The sequence below is a fragment of the Pseudophryne corroboree genome, chromosome 6 (assembly GCF_028390025.1).
Source record: "Pseudophryne corroboree isolate aPseCor3 chromosome 6, aPseCor3.hap2, whole genome shotgun sequence".
Taxonomy (NCBI): domain Eukaryota; kingdom Metazoa; phylum Chordata; class Amphibia; order Anura; family Myobatrachidae; genus Pseudophryne; species Pseudophryne corroboree.
In genome coordinates, this window is record NC_086449.1 from 295,625,460 (window position 1) to 295,640,747 (window position 15,288).

General features: G+C 41.2%; 1 protein-coding gene across 8 annotated transcripts in view; it reads left to right on the top strand.

The window, feature by feature from the left end:
• Window positions 1–15,288, top strand: part of TCF12 (transcription factor 12) — a 524,272-nt gene that overhangs the window by 137,531 nt on the left and 371,453 nt on the right. The window lies entirely within an intron of this gene.

Consider the following 15,288-nt stretch of genomic DNA (forward strand, 5'->3'; position numbering starts at 1 on the left):
TTTTGTTACTTGGTTAAGTAATATTGTTCAGCCATTGCTGATGTTTCAAGCTATTTAGCTTGGTTTGCCTTGTGTGTGAGCTGGTGTGAATCTCGCCACTATCTGTGTAAAATCCTTCTCTCGAAGTTGTCCGCCTCCTCGGGCACAGTTTCTATTCTGTGTCTGGTGGGAGGGGCATGGAGTGAGGAGCCAGCCCACACTTTCAAACTCTTGGGGTGCCGGTGGCTCCTGGTGGACCCGTCTGTGCCCCCATGGTACTATTGTGGACCCCAGCATCCTCTACGGACTACGAGAAAAGGATTTACCGGTAGGTAATTAAGATCCTATTTGTGAGTATATACCTTAATTTACATTAAAATTTATTAAAGCTTTGTATTATGGTTATCAAAATAAATTTAAATATTAACTGAATATGGTACTATGCTACTATGCTCTTTCATGCTTGCTTCTGTAGCATATTGACCTCTTGGTGGAAGACGTCGTTTTAACCCCTTTGCTGTTCAGCCTGTTTTGCTACTGTTTGTGGCTATTCATATTCCAGCATACATTTTCATAATTTATGCATGTTAACACTACCCAAATATGAATAATTTTGTTTTTTAAATTCCACAAAATTAGTTGCAGCATTAGTTTCCTTATTTCTCATCACATAGCAAAGGTAATTTACCCAAAATAACAAAAAAAGTGCTTATTCAGTGAAATTTCTACCAACCAAAACACTTTATCATCAATTCAACTTTCCAAAACACACAATACTGGATTCTTCATGTAGGCTTTCATAATAAAATCTGCGCTTGAAAATTATTATGGTTTTTTTCCTTTATTTTTACATGTTTGAATGAAACACACAAAATGTGTAGGAATTATATGATAGCCCATATACATACTTACACCTTGCAGTATCAATTAAAATGGATGTTTATTGTAAGCAGTGCAGGTATATTGTAAGCTTCTAATCAGGGCCCTCTTTCTCTTTATTACCCAGTATCATTTTTATTAGGGTGTTGGTCCTAATTTTTGAAGAGCAACAATCTGCTGGCACTATATTAATAAATGTTAATGATGGGTTTACAATGCATTAGATCTTTACTACAGACACAGCAAATTTATACCCATAGCCAGCACAAAACTAATCACATGGACCGCAGCACGACGTGTTAACATTTTACTGTCACAACATCTCCTTGGACGATTTTGTGTGTATGTTCAGGATTCTCCTCCTTTGCAGTCTAAGGGTGGTATTCAAATGATGTCGGATCCTTTCGACTGAAAAGATCCGACATTTCAGTTTTCAATTAGCGGCCAAATCCTACAGGATTTGGCTGTTCTCGACAATGTCCATGCAACTTTTTTTTAAAGTCGGATTGATATTGTCGGAAACGGGGCTAAAACCGGTCTGATTTGGCTGTCAGTCCGACAAAACACGTGGATCTGCGGCTAATCCGCCAATCCACGTGTTTTTCCGACAAGTCGGAATTGCCGACCTGTCAGAAAAATGGCAGCCAATTTAATAGGTCGGAACACTGGGCCTAATTCTGAGTTGATCGCAGCAACAACTTTGTTAGCAGTTGGGCAAAACCATGTGCACTGCAGGGAGGGCAGATATAACATGTGCAGAGAGAGTTAGATTTGGGTGGGGTGTATTCAAACTGAAATCTAAATTGCAGTGTAAAAATAAAGCAGCCAGTATTTACCCTGCAGAGAAACAAAATAACCCACCCAAATCTAACTCTCTCTGCACATGTTATATCTGCCTCCCCTGCAGTGCACATGGTTTTGCCCAATTGCTAACAAACTTGCTGCTGCGATCAACTCAGAATTACCCCCACTATCCGACCTAAAAAAGTAGAATTGAATGCCCCCCTTAAATCCTATAATTTCAGGGTTTTTTTCCTGTATATTCCACAGCAGAGATGAGCTGTAACAGCATTAATGCAAAGATTAAGGGGCTTGTTTATTAAACCCAGCCCCCCCCCCCCTCCAAAATTCATGTGCAAGTGGCCGACAATTTTAAAATCCCTTCTTGTGTCTCGTACAAATGCCTTCATTTTCAAATCCTCTGTCTAAAAAAGATACTTTTTTTTTGTAATAGAAATATAATTGAGCTTTTTAATAGTAGTGTTTCACGTGTTCACATTTGACAAAACCTTTTGACAGAGATCAAATCTGTATTTGACTTTATCTTCACAAACAGGCCAGTGTTTGTTCATTAATACCTCTTTTAGACCGCCAGCTTTGAACACGGGTTATTGCACATGAGCGCACATAACCTGTATTTCTGTGCGGTCTAATGGGCCCAGTTGGAATAATCCGGGTTGAGCGACCCGGCTTTCCAACTCTGGTAGCAAGCAGGGTTGAACATGTGTTCAAACCAGCTCGCTGTGCTATGTGATCGCTAAGCGCCGCCGCTCACCGGTGGCTTCACCAACCCGTCAATATGCCGGGTTGGGGGACAGCGGCAGCAAGGGGCCTGAGGCTGGTCGCACGCGGGAAACACCCATATCAGGCTTCTGGTTGCGACCCGTCACAGGCAGTGTGAAAGGTGAATTAATAACTGAATACATTTGTTGCGTAGTGTTCTTGCGTTAGTATTTCTAATTTCTCTTGTGTTTGCTTCTGGTGTGAAAGTTCAGTTTCAATTTCATATCGTTTGGGTCAATCCTAATTTGGGTATAAGTTTGTTTCATGAAACTCGCAGATTTTGCACAAATACGTGCACCCGAGAATTCTCCAGTCCAGTTAAAAATGCTTATTTGGGTTAATCACAGTTGGGATTTGTGACTTGTCAGCCATATGCGATGTGAGAGAAGCACATGAAAAAGTGGGGTGACCTTTTGCAGACCCCAATGATGTGACCATTTCAGTTGCAGAAGCTGTTAGTGTTCATAACATAATAAGAGGTTTTTAAATTGTGTTAAATGGCTGACTTGTGCATTTATCTTTTAAATTATAGAAAGCAAACTTTTTTTTGTTTTTACGAAAAATTCAAAAAAAGTAGGAAAAAAGATGCTTTTGGGGTACTTTAAAGAGACCTTAAATTTAACAAACAGTTATTTAAATATATACATTTGGGATGCATAAAGCAAAAAGTTGGTTTGGGGGGTACTTTTTTGGAGGTTTTTTTAAACTTAAAAAAAAAAAAAGATGTAATTATTGCACTAATTAAGCTAACTGGAAACTTGTAATTGCCTAATTAGTTATTAGGGCAGTGTCCAAGGGGTCCTGCTTGGTATCTTGACATTTTAACCTTAAAATAAGAATGCAGAGAATGATTTTTACATTTTTCTTTATGAAAGTAACCATCTTGGTAGTTTCTATTACCCTCTGACTGGTTTCTAGGTAAGTATTGACTCTTTACAAGCCATTGCATTTGGGTGGAGAGGGTGTGGGGCAGGTACAAAATAACTGGGTCTTACAGGTATTTTGGTGGAGGCAGATGGCTTTCCGTCCTTATCTATGACCCCTGCTGAGCCAAATAAAATTCTTGGTAGAGTGTGTCAATTAGTAACTTCCTATTGGATGTGATCACACCCTTTCTGTGTGCCTAAAAGGGAGGGGGGGGGGGGAGCACACTCAGAGCCGGCCCTAACCAATATGATGCTCTAGACAAGACTTTTGCCGGTGCCCCTAGCACCGCCGCTAGTTCCGCCCCTCACCCCTTTCCCAGCACCATCACCCCTCACCCATAGCAGTCCTCATTTTGGTGTTCCTACCCTCTATATTTTAAATAGGAACATTGCGCATAGTCCAAAAAGGGGTGTGTTCTTGCTGGGAAGGGGCATGGCCACACAGTAGTACCCCCAATTCAAATTATCCCACACACTAGTGCAACTTTATTCACACACATAATGCCCCTTACACATATGCCACACTACTGCACAACCAACCCACCTGCACACATCACTCACATGGCCGCTAACACTGTGATATCTGTCTCTGCTTGGATACAGATGTGTCCTCATACATCTTGCCTCAATACGCCATGCAGCAGGAGATGCCTGGCGTGAGTCAGCTGGCAGCTTTGCTAACGTTGGGCGCCTTTTTTTATGAAAATGCATCTTATTTGCATTACTATGTGGCTAGAATGCACAAGCAACATGCCTATATTCTGTGTACGACTGCGACTGTATCTGCATACGAAATGCTACGTTACAGTGATTTCCAGGAATACACTGTAACGTAGCATTTCGTATGCAGATACAGCCACAGTCACACACAGAATATAGGCATGCCGCATATCATTTTAATCAGCAGAAGCTGCTTGTGCCCCTAGGTATACCAAATGCCCTAGGCATTTGCCTGGTTTGCGTATACCTATGGCTGGCTCTGGGCACACTCCCTGAAGCTGGGTGCACAGTTTAGTGTTTTTTTTCGTAGATGGCACAAGAAGTGTGCAGTACCAGAATTACTCTGTGTCCTTGGATGTCAGGGGTAGGTGGTGGCATCCCCTTGCATTTACTTCTAGTTTAAGAAAATTGTTTTGGTTACATTTTTATATTGAATTTCTAATTGAATTATATATGGAGCAGGTCAGTATATGAGTGTATAATCGTTAGCAGGAAATTAGTAGAAGATCAAAAGGTTGTGTCCAAAGATAACGTTAATCTTTGCACCTTTTTGTGACCTTCATTTTCTTCTGAGAGTAGATGGATGGACTTGCAAGTACATTCCTTTTCTAGTGACTTTTTCTAGTGCAGGGGTTCTTGACTCCAGTCCTTGAATGCCACTAACAGGTCATGGTTTATGTTTTTCTTTAATCATGCACAGGGGAGTTACTCTATTTTACTGGATCAGGAATTCTGCACGAGTCAACAAACAGATTTCCTAAAAACATGACCGGGGCCCTAGCTGTAACCCAAACTGCAATACTTACCTTTGGGTTGTCTGTTGTCTGTATTCCAGCGTCGGTCTCCTGAGTGGTGTTGGGATTCCGGCAGTGGTCACTTGAACGCTGGCATCCCGACTGCCAGGATGTGAACGCATCCCCCAGGGTACTCGTCCTGAAAACAAATCATAAATGATAGCATGTACAAAAATTGCAGGTGGGGCGAGTGTGAAGCAGCACAGGGTAGGATCACAAGTGAATTGGCGGAGGGGGCGGTTGTCAGATGCTAGATTACTTAATACGCACCAATTTGTAGTGGAAAGGCACTTAGAAACCTGACATTTATTGACAGACCGCATATTAATGTAGCTTTCGCAGGGTCAAAAATATTTACAGACCCAAATCTCCCTCGATAAAGTTGCCTCTATCCAATCCATCCTAGATCGAAACAAATTGTCTTTAGACAATGCAAATGGCGATATGCCAAGCTGACTCCACACCTGTAGAATGGACATTTTAAGTGGCTGCGTTAATTGCAAAAGAGAGCCCTTCACTCCCTTAATAACTGTGTTATTGCAGAGTAATCATTTTCAAGATAGCTCTTTACTGAGTATAGGATAGAACATTCATAATGTAATCTGTGTAAAAAAAAACAAAGCAAAATACAACTTTGATCTAACTGCCCAGATGAGCATAATGTTTGCGCTGGCCTTGGTGTTCCCTTACCTCTTCAATTGTAAGCTTATTTGGGCAGGGCTATATTGACATTTTGTATGTAATTGGTTAGTGTCATGATTTAATCAATGCACAACGCTATGTAAATGTTGGTGCTTTTAGAAAAAAAATAAAGTGTGCCATACTACATTATTATTATTGAATTCATTTATGTTTAAAATTAAAGCAAAGTGTCATAATTAGGCTGATAGCAGTAACCCTTGTTTTCATTTGAACACATTGGTCCCATCTGAATTCATCAAACTGCTATTTCTAATCATGCAGCTACTGTTGGAGAACAAAACAAAGCTGTTTTAAACACACTTCCAGGGGTCGGCTATATTACCCAGTAAAATAACTCATGTGAGAACCATTATGGTAACCTTTCGTTTACCCTGACATGTGCAGTGCATAGCAAATAGACTGACAACTTGCTGGTGTCATTGATGTTTGCTCCTACTGTAGTAGTGATCCTCAATATGTGGTGTTGTTTGTCGTGTAGAACTTGCAGTTGTAACAGAAATGTGGCCCTAAACTTGGCAACACTGATATAGAGTAATAGGGGTATATGCAATTCCGGACGAATTGCGCCTTTTTTTCGTCCGTTTTAAAATTCGACTGTACTCGACAGCCGCAGCTCTCCCGCCGGGACCATGAATTCACCATATGCAATACAAAACTCATTCGACACTCCCCTTGTCGAACAACGGACCAATCGTCGAGTAGTGGGCGTCCTGAATTCGACTTCCCGCCGTTTGCAGCCCTTTATTAGGGCTTGTTTGCTGCTTGCTCAGCAGCCATTTTGTGAACCTGCAGAGAGGTGTGTGGAGGTGCAGATCTAGCAAATTGGTTGTTTGCTGTGGTATCGTTTGGACACCCAGCAGGCTTTAATCCAGGACAGACAGGAGGATACCTGTTACCCCGGAGGAGAGTCGTTTTTGGAGCTATTTCTACATTTTTAGGTAAGTACCACATGTGGGTCTGGTGTTGCATGTATGCGTTTGTGTAGTGGGGGTTGCTATGAGGTGTACATGGGGTGTTTGGGGTATGTCTTTGGGGTGTTTTTTTTTTGGCGAAAATGTCCCGTTTTTCGACATTTTCGGGAATTCGACCGCAATTGCATATACCCCTTTGTATTGTTACGTGTTTGCTATAATAGTAAATGTAGTAGCATCATTAGTAACATTTATGCAAATGTTAGTAAAAGCTGTGCTTTTTATTTTAAAAGCTTGCATTTCTTTCCCATTGGTCTGTATTATACATTCTCCACTGGTTGAAATTTAAGGGTGAACTATGACATTATTCTGCTATTTTCGAGGTAGTGTTGTGTTTTTTTCCTTCTGTTTTTGTTTGTTCATATCCTTCATTGGAAATATGCATGTTTAAATATGCTATATTTATATTAGTGTTTTTCTTGAACATGTGTGTATGAATGTGTGTGTGTGTGTGTAGATAGATATCTATCTATGTATGTATATAGATATATACATATATATATATATATATATATATATGTGTATGTGTGTGTGTGTATATATATATATATATATATATATATATATATATGTATGTATGTGTGTGTGTGTATATGTGTGTGTGTGTGTGTGTGTGTGTATATATATGTATATATAGATCATATTTGCCTACCTGACCCTCTCCATGAGGGAGAAAATGCTCTGTTCCTGGACTTTCCGGGTAATGTATGATTGCCATCCCCTGCGGTGAGCTAGTTAATTGATAAGAAAGGTGTTTCACCACAGGTGATGGCAATCGTACATTACCAGGAAAGTCCAGGAACAGAGCATTTTCTCCCTCATGGAGAGGGTCAGGTAGGCAAGTTTATCTATCTATCTATCTATCTATCTATCTATCTATCTATCTATCTATCTATCTATCTATCTATCTATCTATCTATCTATCGCCTAAACATAGAAGTATTTATATGATTGTATCCGAAATGGCACAATATACTGATATACTGTATGACTGTTTCTTTTATAGATTTGTGGCCTATTTGGTTCTGTTTGCATGTTTACATTATACAGATGTTTCCATGTGTGACATACAACCTCCCATCCATACAGCTATTTCCCCACACAAGCTATTCCATTGTTGTTTTTAATCAGAAAGCAATATAATTATTTCCAAAACAAATTGGATAAAGAAAGGCTGAGGACAAGATGGAAATCCCTGCCTTCAATACCTGGCATAAGGAGAAATTAGATTTGTTTGGTTAGATGCATTTATTTGATCAACATTTAACAGCTGGTGAACACACACTTTTTATATTGTCTTTATTTCTTTATGGTGTTTTCAGTGCTTTTTGTTTAAAACTCAATTTAGATATATATTTCTGTGCTCACAGAATCCAATAATGATGGGGGGAAAAAATGTTCCTCTTAAGCCTGTCTTTTCAAAGGAATGCACAGAAAGTTATAGGGGGAAATATACCTGTAATAGCCTGTGAGATGCAGGTGCAGGCTTTGGTGTGATTCCAGCAAGTCTTCCACATTTTGTTATGTTACAGCCTTATTTCAAGATGGAATAAATTAATTTTCCCCCTCAAAATTCGGCACACAATACCCCATAATGATGTGAAAAAAGTTCTGTGTGTGTTTTTTGCAAATTTATTTAAAATAAAAAACTAAGAAATCACGTGCTTAAGTATTCACAGCCTTTGCCAAGAAGCTCAAAATTGAGCTTGTATCCACTGATCATCCTTGAGATGTTCCTATAGCTTAATTGGAGTCCACCTGTTGTAAATTCAGTTGATTGGACATGATCTGGAAAAGCACACACCTGTCTATATAAGTTCCCACACTTGACAGTGTATGTCTGAGCACAAACCAAGCATGAAGTCAAAGGAATTGTCTGTAGACCTCAGAGAGAGTATTGTCTTGAGGCACAAATTTGGGGAAGGGTACAGAAAAATATCTGCTGCTTTGAAGGTCCCAATAAGCACAGTGGCCTCCATCATCTGTAAATGGAAGAAGTTCGGAACCACCAGGACTCTTCCTAGAGCTGTCCGGCCGTCTAAACTGAGCTTTCGGGGGAGAAGGGCCCTAGTTAGGGAGATGACCAAGAACATGATGGTCACTCTGTCAGATCTGCAGCATTCCTCTGTGGAGAGAGGATAACCTTCCAGAAGGACAACCATCTCTGCAGCAATCCACCAATCTGGCCTGTATGGTAGAGTGGCCAGGCAGATGCCACTCCTTAGTAAAAAGCACATGGCAGCCCGCCTGGAGTTTGCCAAAATGCACTTGAAGGATTTTCAGACCATGAGAAACAAAATTCCCTGGTCTGATGAGAAAAAGTTTGAACTCTTTTGCGTGAATGCCAAGCATCATGTTTGGAGGAAACCAGGCACCGCTCATCACCAAGCCAATACCATCCCCACAGTGAAGCATGGTGATCGCAGCATCATGCTGTGGGGATGTTTTTCAGCAGCAGGAACTGGGAGACTAGTCAGGATAGGGGGAAAGATGAATGCAGGAAGGTACAGAGACATCCTGAATGAAAACTTACTCCAGAGTGCTCTTGACCTCAGACTGGGGTGACGGTTCATCGTTCAGCAGGACAACGACCCTAAGCACACAGCCAGGCGATCAAAGGAGTGTCTATAGGACAACTCTGTGAATGTCCTTGAGTGGCCCAGTCAGAACCCAGACTTGAATCCGATTGAACATCTCTGGAGATATCTGAAAATGGCTGTGCACCGACGCTTCCCATCCAACCTGATGGAGTTGGAGAGGTTCTGTAAAGAGGAATAGGTGAAACTGCCCAAAGATAGGTGTGCCAAGCTTGTGGCATCATATTCAGAAGTACTTGAGGCTGTAATTGCTACCAAAGGTGCATCAACAAAGTATTGAGCAAAGGCTGTGAATACTTATGTACATGTAATTTCTTGGTTTTTTATTTTTAATAGTTTTACAAAAATCTCACACTTTTTTTCACGTTGTCATTATGGGGTATTGTGTGTAGAATTTTGAAGGGAAAAAATGAATGTATTCTATTTTGGAATAAGGCTGTAACATAACAAAATGTGGAAAAAGTGAAGCGCTGTGAATACTTTCCGGATGCAATATACTAATATAATATAATTATAGCACCCTCTTGCTTTGATGACAGCTTTGCACACTCTTGGCATTCTCTGAATGGTTTTTCAACAGTCTTGAAGAAGTTCCCAGAGGTGCTGAGCACTTGTTGGCTGCTTTTCCTTCACTCTGCGGTCCAACTCATCCCAAACCATCTCAATTGGGTTTAGGTCGGGTGATTTTGGAGGCCAGGTCATCTGATGCAGCAGTCCATCACTTTCCTTCTTGGTCAAGTAGCCCTTACATAGCCTGGAGGTGTATTTGGGGTCATTGTCTTGTTGAAAAACAAATGATGGTCCCAGTAAGCGCAAAGCAGATTCGATGGCATGGTGCTGCAGAATGCTGTGGTAGCCATGCTGGTTAAGTGTTCCTTGAATTTTGAATACATTTTCAGCAGTGTCACCTGCAGAGCACCATCACACCACCTCCACCATGCTTCACAGTGGGAACCACACATGCAGAAACCATCCGCTCACCTTCTCTGTATCCCACAAAGACACGGCAGATGTAACCAAAAATCTCAAATTTGGACTTATCAGACCAAAGTACAGATTTCCACTGGTCTAATGTCCTTTCCTTGTGTTTCTTGGCCCAAACAATTCTCCTCCTCTTGTTGTTCATCCTCAGTGTCATGACTGTGGTTTTGTGGACCCGGTGTTAGTGAAGTCTGTGCGGGCGACTGGAGGACAATGTGAATACTATTACTGACCTCGCTTGGGAGTGTTGTGGACTCGGGGTTTCTTCCGGTGACCGGGAAGAGGAACCGCAGCTGAGATGACTGAATCTAGGTTTTCCTCATGCAGGATTTGGTCGGCAGACAGGAGGCACGTATGGATGCTGGAGGTCTCCTGAAAGACAGAACTTGAAAAGGTGCTGAGGAATGAATGAAGGAGTACCGGATGCTGGAGACACCAATTACACTTGTGAGCACTGGGTGTTTGGAGGTGCAGAAGTGCTAGGAGGCACTGAGGTGCTAGGAGGCACTGAAGTGCTTGTAGGTGCAGAAGTGCTTGGAGACACTGAAGTGCTTGGAGACACTGAGGTGCTTGGAGACACTGAGGTGCTTGGAGACACTGAGGTGCTTGGAGGCACTGAGGTGCTTGTAGGTGCAGAAGTGCTTGGAGACACTGAGGTGCTTGGAGACACTGAGGTGCTTGGAGGTGCAGAAGTGCTTGGAGGCACGGAGGTGCTTGGAGGCACTGAAGCCACAGGGATACAGGAGCTCTGGAGATCACAACTTCAACAGCAGTAAAGATGAAAGCACGGCAGCTGTGGTTTTCAGTTAAGACTATGGAATACTGTACAGTGCCTTTAAGATGAACCACTGCAGCTGTGCCTTTATGTTGAGACTCGTGGAAATAGTGAATATCAGTGGCAACACAAAAGTAAACCAAACTGGGAAACAAAGGAACAGAGTTTTCACAGGAACTAAAGTACAAAGGTTACTTTTAGGGAGCTCAGCTTCAAAACTCACACAGAGCTGAGTGTGACACGAGGAACTGGCCCAGTTTCCAACTCAGTCTCCCAACTTATACTTCCTGGTCCTTGGTGATTGGTGAGCAGGATTAGGTGATGCAGAGAGTCTCAGGCTGGCAGAGGATTGGACAACTCTGGGTCAGGTGAACAGTCACTGTCATGTGAGTACTCTAGACTAGGCTGTGATGTAGAATGAGGCCTAGCAGGCCGAGAGAACACTGAAGCCTGAACTTCTGCAAAACATAAGATGCTGGCTTTTAGGCCTAAACTTCAGATTACTGATTTCAGCCTCACACAGGAGATCACCACAGGTGGAGCTAATTAACTATTACCTTTCAGGCAGAGAACTCAGGAAAACTCATAGTGCTGACAAGCTGTTTAACTCAGTGAGTAAAAAGACACCGGATCCGGGACAGATGGCAGGGGTAAGTCACCAAATACGAGAACTACAGTCAGGATCGTGACACTCAGTAGTGGCTTCTTAGCAGCAATTCGACCATGAAGGCCTGATTCAAGCAGTCTCCTCCTGAACAGTTGATGTTGAGATTTGTCTGCTACTTGAACTCTGTGAAGAATTTATGTGGGCTCTAATCTGAGGTGCTGTTAAGTAGCGGTTTCTGAGGCTGGTAACTCTAATGTACTTATCCTCTGCAGCAGAGGTTACTCTTGGTCTTCCTTTCCTTGGGCGGTCCACATGAGAGCAAGTTTCATCATAGCGTTTGATGGTTTTGCAACTGTACTTGAGGATACATTCAAAGTTCTTGAAATTTTCCGTATAGACTGACCTTCATGTCTAAAAGTAATGATGGACTGTCGTTTCTCTTTGCTGAGTTGAGTGGTTCGTGCTATAATATGGATTACAACAGTAGTCAAATAGGGGTGTCCACTGTGTACTAACCCTGCCTCTTCACAACACAACTGATGGTCTCAAACACATTAAGAAGGCAAGTAATTCCACAGATTGACTCTTGACAAGGCACACCTGTTAATTCAAAACGATTCCAGGAGACTACCTCCTGAAGCTGATTGAGAGAATGTGCAAAGCTGTCATCAAAGCAAAAGGGGGCAACTTTGAGGAATCTACATTATAAAACATATTTTGATTTGTTTAACACTTTTTTTGTTTTTGTTTACAACATAATTCCATATATGTTCTTTCATAGTTTTGATGTCTACAGTATTAATCTATAATGTAGAAAATTATTAAAATAAATAAAAACCATTGAATGAGAAGGTGTGTCCAAACTTTTGACTGGTACTGTGTGCATATGTATGTATATGTATGTATGAATATATATATATATATATATATATATATATATATATACACTACAATAATTAGATATACTGTAGCGGAGGCCCTCACAATCCTAAAACATAACATGCCAGCGGTGCAGCACTCAGCATATTGAAGACATAATACAAGTCAGTTTTGTCAATATTTCAATGTTACCACTATCGTCAGGAGGGATGCGGTCAATATATACCGCCTGTTGGGATATTGGCGTTCAGGATTTTGATGCCGAAATTCAGACAGGCATGTAAATACTGGCTCCCGGAATCCCGACAGAATCCCAGTATTCCACCTCCACGCCACCACCTGAGGGGGAATAGAATAGTGTAGCGAGTGAAGCTAGCCACCATGTCCAAAGTGTGGTGAGCACACTCGCAGCGCTCGCTGATGGAATTCCATCTATCGGGATTCCGGTGTCTGAATCCTGATCGCCGGGATCCGGATCGCAGGAATCCATACTGAATCCCGTCATGATAACATACAGAAGCAAATGTCTTACCTTTTATAAACCATAAGTCACCCATATGTACGACGGCACCGGGACCACTCACCTGGCTAATAACATCACAACCTGTGAGAGACCTATGACGCGTTAACAAAACAACCATACACAATCAGGTACACCGTAACATATGCAAGAGACAGTAAAAAAAATTACAGTAACTACTCCCAAAGGGCACATATACATAAAAAGTTCAAATCCATTAAAGCAAAATAATATACAAATACAAATTAAAGCAAATTATATTATTATTATTATTATTATTATTAAAAATAAAGAATTCATGATTCATTGAAGCTGTTGGGTCAGGGCCATCTTTTCGTATTGTCTCAATGGGCAGTTGCCCAAGGGCCCTCGGCTTATAGCGGAGCGTCCCCTTTTTCCAGGGGTACCAGATTTTTGAAAAACGGCCCTGGGGAACCGCAGATATCCAACTTGAAAGCAGTGGTCCCCATCTGAGCCTGTTAATTGATTGCTCTTCCCAGCCAGATATCTTGGGTTCTGTCTGAGTTTTTATGAGGGTATACTCTAAAACTATGAATCCATCTAGCCTCAAATTTTAATAACATCAAGTTCTGACTGCCACCTCTAATACTGTAGGTGCAGGCACATGATCAGTCAAGCGATACGGAATGGACAAACTATGTCTAGCGTCAAGAAAATGTCTTGCGACAGGTTGGTCACTTGATCTGCTCAAAAGAGAGGCCCAGATCATTTATCGATGTCAAGACATAATTTTTTCTTAAATTTACATTGGGTTTTACCTACATAAGAAGAACGCCCACATGGGCAAATTATTTGGTAAACTACATACAGTATGTACTATTGAAAGTAAGATGGTGACGTATTAATTTTTTATAATCATTTATCCCCCAGGGTCATGTACCTGCAATTAACACACAACCATATAAAGCAGCCATTTTTTCTGCCTGACCAAAAAATGTTTAGGTGCGCCCTGATCTTATTGTAATATCTGATCTATTTTTTTTTATTTTTTTTATCCTTTTGTTCAGTATTTTGGGTGGTTTGGGGGTTTACGGTCGTTGGGTCGACACTCATAGGTCGACCACTAAAGGTCGACATGTACTAGGTCGAAAGGTCAAAATGTCAACGTGAATTTTTCACTTTTTTTTTTACATACTTAACGATCCACGTGAACTACAATTGGAATGGTAATCTTGCCCGAAGCATGGCGAGCGAAGTGAGCCATGCGAGGGGACACTGTGCACTAATTTGGGTTCCCCGTCACTTTACGGAGATAACGACACCAAAAACAGTCAGAAACCTCATGTCGACCTTTTGACCTGTCGACCTAGTACATGTCGAACTAATGGCAATGTCGAACTTCAGTGGTCGACCTAATGAGTGTCAACCTAAGTTAGGTCGACCCAACGGACCCATACCCGGTTTGGTTTGTTATCATTAACACATTTATTGCTGTGACAGATAAAAAAAATAAATAGAAAGAATTACAGTAAAAATTGGCAATTTGCATTTTTTATTTTTAATATGGACCATTTTGTTGTTCTCAAAGTTGCTGCCCTATTTTATTTAGATGCCTTAACAAAGGCCTAGGTTGTTGGCTGTTTCCACTTTTTTGTAGTTATTGTGGGAGATTCAAATGTTGCGTTCACCCCTTGCTGGGTGTCTATAAGAATGGGCATCTTATCAGAGCAATTCAACTGTTGCGCATGGAGCATTTGATTCGCCCCCATTATGTCTAGCAGTTTTAGTTCTGCTTTATATTGAAACTAATGCATTTTGGGTAGTGAACTTTATACAGCATTTCTCCACCCACCAGGGAAATATTTTAGAACCTGAGTGCGGGGTCAGGCAATAGGCGACATCAGCAAGCAGTTTCCTCTAAAGAGGCTGCAAGAAAAAAAAATGTGACCACCGTGGCTTCTGGGTGCCCAAACAGCAGAACAATTGAATTGCTGCTGTCGGGCGCCATCTAGTGGTGGCCACGATGAAACAATTGAATCTGACCTTATGTGTTCATTGTATCATTAGAAAGCAGAAGTGTCCACAATTAATTACGCTCAATTTTTTTAGGATTTGCTAACAGATGTATATGAGCTGAGCTACTGCTGCTGGGCATGCGCTGCAGCTTCCTCTACCATCTGTATCCAGAATATCTACAGGAAAAAAAAAAATGTAGTTATGCATTGGTATCTGTAATGATTACTTTTTTGTGTCCCCCCCACCCATCGTTCTTTACTAGTTCTGAAGATAGCTTCTTTTATAATATCTGAAACAAAGTTAATCTACACATTCTGTAAATATAAGGTAATACGTAATATCAAAATGAAGCAGGTTTCTCCTATTTTGCCATGGTGCAATAACGTCTCAGTGTGTGATTAACTACAATAACTTTACA